This window comes from Cyprinodon variegatus, unplaced genomic scaffold (assembly GCF_000732505.1).
Source record: "Cyprinodon variegatus isolate N-32 unplaced genomic scaffold, C_variegatus-1.0 Scaffold336, whole genome shotgun sequence".
NCBI classification, from domain to species: Eukaryota; Metazoa; Chordata; class Actinopteri; order Cyprinodontiformes; family Cyprinodontidae; genus Cyprinodon; species Cyprinodon variegatus.
In genome coordinates, this window is record NW_015150789.1 from 319649 (window position 1) to 328240 (window position 8592).

Genomic DNA, 8592 nt, shown 5'->3' on the forward strand with positions numbered 1-8592 from the left:
TGGGAATAAAGTAGTTTTAATATGTTTTTAAGTGAGAAAATCCACCTGAAAACTTCATCAGTGCAGTCAGTTCATCCAGATTATCATCCTGCCTTCCAATATTATTTCTGTCGGAGCCGCTCAGACCCCCACATACCAGCGGTGCGCCGACAGTATGGATCCCTTCAACAGCAGCCTCTGGCCGGGTCGCCTCCTCGCAGTTCACCGCGGCGGCTGGTAGGTGTTTTTGATCTAAATAAGCCGATCTGCAGGCAGCAGGATAATAAAAGCCAACATATTCTGCCGGCAGATTTCTGCATTTTAAGTTAATTTATGCATCAATAAACTGTTTCAGAGGAGTGATCACAGCGCTCTGTATCATCAGCGATGAGTCTCTCTCCCTGCCAGCTCCCAGATCAGCTCCTCTGATTGGTTGACGCGGCGCGTCGAGCAGCAAAAGTAAAATTTTTCCATCTCGAGCAGCAGTGCGTTTGCGGCGCGTCAGATGCTTAAACGCTCCCGACGCGCTGCTTCAGCTGCTCAGACGCGCTGCGCCTGCTGCTCAAAACGCGCCGCGGGACCTTTTGCTGCGCCTTGACGCGCGTCAACCTTTGACTTTGCATGTAAACTCGCTGCTTCTGCTGCACCTGCTGCGTCCGGTGTGAACGCAGCACAAGTCTCTTCACTGCTTCATGTTTGAACTTAGGACTGGACCGTCTGAAGTGTGAATAACTCTTTATGTGCCATATGGTTTGGGTTGTTAAAAAAGCTAAACCAAAGCTGAAGTCTCAGTCTTCTGTAGCCTCTTACTGTTTTCCTTACATATTGTTTTCATATTTATACTCCTTACCATGAAATCTGACCAGCTTCTTTGTCAAAGTTCTTTAAAAGTTGCTGTTCTTCCATTTAGCACAGATTTGTGAGTTGTAATGCTATTGCTGACCGGTCAAGAGTTTCTGCAACCTAAGCTCCTTCAGTAACTGTTTTCTTTCTGGTTGGTGTTCTCCTTGTCTTGCTTTCATGTTATACACATTGGTTGGATGCATTTGTACCTCTAATAGTTCTATGACTTCTAATGGTGAAAGTTTTTTGGGGTAAATCAGAGTAAAAATAGGCTAGAAGAAAACGCAAGTCAAATTATAGAGGATTTTATGTGTAATCAACCAATATTTGTGACACAAATTTATTAAACCTTTATGTTGGTCTGTAATATAGAATATCAACTGATATAAAATATGATTTTGATTCTACCTGGGAAGGTTATGGGTATGAACACTTTTACAATTAACAGGATGGTAAAATATGAAGCAGAAGAACAGAGTCGCAATTTTTAGTTAATGCTACCAGTCACTATATTATCAATACATCTGATAGAAGGAAAACTGGCAGGTGTGGTATTTTACCATTAGTCATCTCTAAGCTCTGATGAGAGGAGTAAAAATAGGTCCAGGATTCCAGTTATATGCAATCATACAATGCATGCTGGTTCCAGGTTCATTTAACCAGCCTACACACCAATCTGTCCAGAGTGTAAAAAGCTGTCACACACTTTCATTCAGATAAGACATCTTCATTAAAAATGCAGCTATTTCCATGCTGATTACAGCTCCGCATAGAGACAAGGCCACATGCTGATGTTGACTGGAATGGCTCATCATAAACTTTCCCACCTCACAACCCCCTGCCCTCTGGGTAAGTGATTATTTATGACTTCTCTATTTACAGACAGGCAAATCGGAACAAGTTATTAGAATTTTGTAATACGAAGCTGGGTTGTGTAATTAAAATCGGATCCAATTGATTTTCCCTGCTTTGCAAACAGGCAGCATTCCAAAGGAAAAGGACTTTATATGCTGCAGCAGGAAGGGCTGCCCCGAGTCTCTTTCTGTTGTTTCTGGACAAATGAACAAGAATTCATTATTGATCAAGCGCTAATTATTTAAAAAAAAAAATTTAAATATTGAAATAGAATTTACATACAGTTATTTTTATCCTGGAATTTTTGCAGCACTTCAGCTCTTTGTGACACTGTAATAAGAGGTGATGGGTGGTTTAACATCCTCCCTTTTTGATCAGTCTGGCTGTCTGTCTCATTAGCACTCTGACTGGGTTGCATCAATGGCTAAGTACCCACAGATGCAAAAGTGCAGCAAAAATGACCAAAGAAGAGCATCGATTTTTGTCTGTTTTAACATAGGATGTACTGAAGGTCTCACAGAAACTGGCGGGGGGGAAAAACATGTTTGATCCTAAGTCAAGCTCATAGTTAATGCTTCTATGTTTGGTCCAATGGTTGTGGGTCCTGGAATACAGCAAGCCATTTTAAGCAAAAATGGTTTTAGTCTTGGTTTAAAAAAACTTGGGGTTTCAAAACTTTTATACTTCTCTAGGAGTTTATTCCAGATTAGTGAAGCATGAGAACTAAGGCTGCTTCTCCATGTTTAGTTCTGGTTCTTGGTATACAAACTAGATTAAAGCCAGAAGACCTGAGAGGTCTGGGCAGTAAATATACTAAATAGTGGTCAAAAATGTTTTTTGGTGCTAAGCCATTCTCTATGTTATTATTCATTCTATTATTTTAATGTCTGTTCTCTGAGAGACGGGTGGAAGGACTTTGGAACTGGGGTGATGTGCTCCACTTTATTAGTCTTACTAGTCAGAATGCAGGCAGCAGGAGTTTTGATCAGTAGCAGCTGACAGGCTGACTTTTTAGGCCGACCTGTGAAGAAACAATTACAGAAACCAATTCTACTTAAGATGAGTGCATGAATTAGTTTTTGAAGATCATGCTGAGAATTTAGTCCTTCAATCATGGAGATGTTCTTTAGCTGATAGGCTGACTTTGTTACTGTCTTTATGCGCCTCTGAAGGTTCAGGCCAGAGTTGATCACTTTGTTATAGTGGCAGCTGTGTGCTAACTATTAAACTCTCATCCCATGGTCCAGAAATGATTTTAAAAAAAATTTCTGCATAGAGATGATAATTCGAGTTGATTAAAACGATCGTAGGTTGGGGAGCATACAGACAATGAACAGGAAGGGCCCTAAGATGGACCCTTGGGGAATGTCACAAGTCATTTCTTTGTGGTCTCTGATGTAGAATTCCCTACTAACATAAGTTGGTAATGTCCTTGAATGAGATTTAAACCAGTCCAGGCGGACTACAAAGGCAGCCTGGTTTTTCAGGCCATTTAATAAAGAGTGATCAGCAGCACTGTGGATGAACCACCACTGTGGTTCTTCCACAGTGTATTTATAAAGATGTTATTGAGCACCTCGACGATGGCAATGTCTCTACTGTGGTGAGCATGGAAGCCTGTCTATCGAAACATCTGGTCAGAGCTCTTGAAAAAACCTGCACCCAGGCATATGAACTTGTGCCTGAGGCTTATTGCCAAAAATTCAGGAATCTTAGTAGAACAGCTAACCAGACCATGAAGCCAATAGTTGATCTTTCTGCCCCACAGACAACTCTGCAACTCTGTTTTGGAATATGTGGTTTCTGTTGTGAGCTTTGAGAAAATATTTCTGTCAAGATTTGGCTCTCTGAAAGCCTTTGTTTGGTCTCAAATGCTGCTTATCAGGCTGCATTGGAGTCAGCTAAAGCACAGTTGTGCAGTGCACCAGAACTAGCTGCACCACATTTTAAGGGTTCCTCTAAGTTGATGCCAGCTCATGTAGCAAAGGAGCTGTGTCATGATCTTAGTGCTGATGACTGGCTTAACTACTCATTTCCTTCACCTGCCTAACTCCGCCCGTTTTCTCATTATAGTTCATCTGATCCACCTGCTCCTGCTTCTATTTAATCAGCTCTCTAACATCAGTGCCACATTATTCACGAGCCAGTGGTGGGAGTATTTCAGCATTACCTTAAGTGTTTCTGATGACCTGATCCTGACCTGTTCTGTCTCTCAATCACTGAGCCCTCCTGTTACTGTCTGATCTGTTTTAACATGCCTGCTTCCAATCATCAGGCAAGATTATTTCAGCATTACCTTAAGTATTTCTGATTATCTGATCCTGTTAGGAATCCAGTCTGTGCCCTGTCCTTGTTGGTCTTCCTGCACACCTACGGCTGGTTGGATCATCACTGGGGAGTATTTGAGCGGCGGTCTGTCACTAACTCGACGCCAGAGTGTTTGCCAGTTTTGGGTACTCTACCCGAGCTGAGTTTAGCTTAGTCTAACTGAGTCTTTGTTTCTCTGAGTTCTAACGTTGTTTTTGTCTTTTGCCTTTCGGCAGGAAGTCATCTGGCATACTGGATTATTTGCCTTCTCCCCCCTGGAAGGATTTGTTTGAGCTTCACACTGAGCAGGGGATTTATCTCCTCATGTCCCATTTAAGTACTCCTGGAAATCTAAGTGGCAGTCCGCTCCATTGCTCCTCAGGAACCAACCAATTCAAAACCTGTCTGCCCTCCAACAAGCCACTCTATCTCTGGAATAACCCACACCGACTGGATACTGGGAAGTGAGTCCAGTTTACCTCTGTTTTTGCAAGACGAAGTTCAAAGTTCCCACGGACCCTGAACTAACTTCTTTGAACCTCCCCTCTTACTTCCAGTTCCGGTTCACCAGCCCTCTGTGTTCACCTGAATCCAACCCATTTTTTGGACTCCTAATAAACCTGTTAAACTTTTACTCTGGTTTCTCTGAGTGGTTTCCTGCATGTGGGTCAGATCTCTTTAAAACATCATGAGAGATCCTGACCTGTTCTTTATCTCAACCACTGAGCCTGCCTGTTCCCGTCTGATCTGTTTGCCTGGCATCTCTATGGACTCCTGCTGGATTCTGCCTGTTGAATGAACTTGTAGCTGTTTCACGTCATCAACCTGGTTTTCTCTCTGGAACCTCTTTAGACTTCTGATCTCCTGGTTCTATATCCCGAGCACGTCCTTGGTACCGACTTTGGCTTCGCCCCCTGGATTATCCTGCCTGCCTTTAACTGCCCAGATCTGGTCTCCTGTTTGATTTTCATCCTCCAGGGCTGCAGCATCTGGGACTCTATGAGCAGTGCCCGTTGCGTCTTGTTGACAGTAGACTGGCTGGATCCTACCTCCTTCTCTGGGCACAGACTGAAACCAGGTTAGTGACTCGCGTTCATAATCTCCCTCCACTAGATTAAGGTGGTCCCTCACCTGTGTTTCCTTTCTGCAGAGATTCCTGCCCTACACGCCCTAGCTGCTCCCTGCAGATCTGTTTTTAATAAACATTTTTTGAGTAATTGTACGTCTGTCTTCCTTGAAGACTGAGTCTGAGCTTTGAAAAGCTGTTCTTCTCCCAGCATAGATCTTCCTGTCTGCTACTTTTAAAAAAAGTTTGAAAAACAAACACCAGATTTATTACAGCTCTTGCCCAGTTACTCATATTACAAAACAAAAAGTTTCTGTTGATCAAGTGTGGAACTTGTTTAAGTATTTATAGACCATAATCTGTTAGTTTTTCCTTCTTATATGCACAATTTAAATGTAAGATTTGCACCGTCAAGATTTTTATCAGTCACTTAGTGAAACAGAGCCACTGGGATCAATCATCACAGAGGCTGCTACCTCCTGGCTCCTGAGAAGGTTAGTGGCTTATATTCAGTGCATCTAGTCATTCTCTGCCAACAACCCGCCTCCCCACCTCCGCTGGTTTATGTACCAATTTACTTTGAAATAAATTCTTTAAACTGTTTTTGACTGAATTAACAGGTCTCCAGATTCTGTCCATGCATTGCAGACCCTACCTCACAGTTTCCAGCATTCACATTTTAGATAGCTCGCTGTTTGTTATTTTGGCCTTAAGCTCAGCCTGACTTCAGCTTAACGTCCCCTTTTGTTGTCAGCCCTTCAAAATAGTTCACATTTTAATAAATCACCACATGAAGTCTAACACTGTATACTATGGTCGGGTAACTTGTAAAAATAAAACGATTAATGAATTTTTTTTAAATCATTATTAAACTAATGGGAAATTTAGGAAATGTAGAGATTAAATGTGAGGCTATTCTTATGTCTACCTATGTAAGAAATGACTACCCCCACCATGGCTGACTGGCTTTTAAAGGTACAAATCAGAGATGCCAAGAAACTAAGTTGAATCACTTGGCAACCAGCTTTTTTTCTTGGAATATAGATAACTAATATAATGCTGTGGATACTTTTACAGTAATGGATATTTAAAAATAGCAGCAACATCAGAGTGTGCACAGAATGTGCAAAATGACAGCATCAGGTTATTTAACTGACTAAGACAGAAACTGTTTAAAATCAGCATGAATGGAAGAACTGGTTGAGGTTGTTGGGAACAGTGGTGGTTCTAGAGTCTTCCAGCTGCTGGGAGGAAGGATCTGTGATAACGCTCCCTGGTGCATTTAGGGTGCAGCAGTCTGTCACTGAAGGAGCTGTCCAGTTCAGCACCAGCTTCATAAATGGGGGGGGAGACATTATTGGACACAGATGTTCATTTAGTTAGAATCCGTCTGTTTCCCACCTCCTCTACTGAGTCCAAAGGGAATCCAATCACAGAGCATTAATGGGCATTGTTGCCTAAATGTAGAGATTCAATTCTTAGTTTAGTATCATTTGCTTTCCACATTGATCTGAGCTGACCTTGTCTCTCTATGTTCCAAATGTCTCTCAGTATTGGTTTATAGCATGAAGTTTCTTTCTTTCTTTCTTTCTTTCTTTCTTTCTTTCTTTCTTTCTTTCTTTCTTTCTTTCTTTCTTTCTTTCTTTCTTTCTTTCTTTCTGCTGTAGCCTATTTAATATTCATTTGATATAAGTTTGATTCTTCCTCTGGTTTTTAGCCTTGTGTCTAGTCCACATGTTTATGATTCACCATCATCTCCAACCTGATCAATATTCCCTTGATCACCTGTTTTTCATCCATGTCCTGCTTTCCCTGCAGTTTTCCCTGCATTTGGTGATTAACCAGCAGAGACCCAGCTGTGTAGAAACTAACCTTAAACATGCACAGATCTCCTCTGGATGTTCTAGCGGCGTCTAGTAAAAACTGGCGGCAGAGATTATTGCGTAGCAGCTTTCTCTCCCCAGCTGATGATGACGTAGATGCGAGCTTCGCGGAAGACTGCTTTGATTTTTCCATTTATTTATTTTTTATGCGGAAGGAGGAGGAGGGGGGGGCGCGACCATTTCACACCTTCCGCTCTCAGCGGCTCCAGAGGATGACAGCCCGCAGAAGCTCTTAGAGGAAGGAGAGAAAATAACGCCTTATCTCAGATGTGCAAAGTCCGACACGCAGCTGAGTGGGCCAACTTCACGGAACACGCCACGGGTGAAATCCCGCGTTCATTAATAGGCTATTGATTGCGAAGATCTGAGAGAGAGATTTTCTCCACATCTTCAGGAGCAGCAGCAGGAGAGGAGAGGAGGAGAGGAGGAGTAGAGCGCTGATTCACGGCTTGCAGGAAGAAGGCAGAAACGCAAGAAGGAGATCCATCCCTACCCAGCGTGGAGTCCTGAAATACCGACCCACTCTCCTCCTCCTCCTCCTCCTCCTCCTCCTCCTCCTTCGCAGCTGACCCGTTCATCTGACAGGGGAGGAATCTGAGGAGGAGGGCGCCAAGGCAGGAGAAGAGTGATCCTAAACATTGGCAGCATTCTGCAGGCTGAGGGACCTGCATGCAGCCCTTGTCCATTAGGAGGAGACGGCAGCTTCACTGTGGTCTGCAGATGATATAGGAGCGCCTGGCTGCTCATCTACTCCACAGTAATAAAGAGGAGCTGCTCCGCTGTCTGCAGAAACTCACTCAGATCCAGGTGAGTGATAATTAACATGCAAACACGCGACCTAATGTGCTTCAGAGTGACACCTGTCATGCAGACTGCTGGATGTTCTCATTGCATATTTAGAAGGACAGGAATCACGTGCATTGATGCGCTCCATCATTCTGCACGCGCTGTCTCTAACCATCATCGCGCTGCAGACATGATCCATCGCAACCAGCACGTTGATTCGTGATGCTGTCTAAATGGGTGTGACATTTAATAACCGGCGTCTCTGAGCCACATTTGCAGCGGAGGCTTGAACTTTCCTCATCACCGTTATTATCATTCATTTCTTATCAACCTGCATTCTGCACTCCAACAAAGCAAACAAGGAAAGCATCGGCCTGCCCTCATCCTATAACAGGTTGAGCTGCTGTGGACCTATGGGGGCTCCAGAAGGGATTCCCCCCCTTCATGGAGGCGATGGCATAGTGAGAGAAACGGTCCTCATGATGATTAATCAGCAACAGCTGAGGCTCTGGTGCTGAGTCCATGTTTACGTGCTTCTCATATAGCCTCCTTAAACAGACCCACCTCCCAAAATAGGGGAAGGGAAGGAGATCTGTGCTCTAGACCGCCTGGCTGAGCAGGAACCACTGAAAGATGTGCTGAACAGAACAATCACACGCTGAGAAAACGACCTGTTTCGGTTCCTCAACAACAAAAAAACCCCACAAATAATAAATACATAGTTAAAATAAGAGTTACAATTGTGGCAAATCCACATTTTTTAGGAATTTTACAATGAATACTTCAGATTAAAGGAATAGTACACCCAAAACATGATTAGCCTTCATTTTCTACTCACCCCCATGCTGAACAACACTCTGGAGTACTTTTTTG

At 43.2% G+C, this 8592-nt stretch overlaps 1 protein-coding gene across 2 annotated transcripts in view; it reads left to right on the top strand.

Moving 5' to 3' along the window:
• Nucleotides 1-7475: 7475 nt before the first annotated feature.
• The window catches only part of LOC107091425 (sodium/calcium exchanger 3-like), a 168648-nt gene continuing 167531 nt past the window's right edge, over nt 7476-8592 (top strand). For both annotated transcript variants that reach the window (XM_015385345.1, XM_015385346.1), the window contains exon 1: nt 7476-7740. The gene's annotated coding sequence lies outside the window, so the exon portion shown is untranslated. The remainder of the gene's footprint in view (nt 7741-8592) is intronic.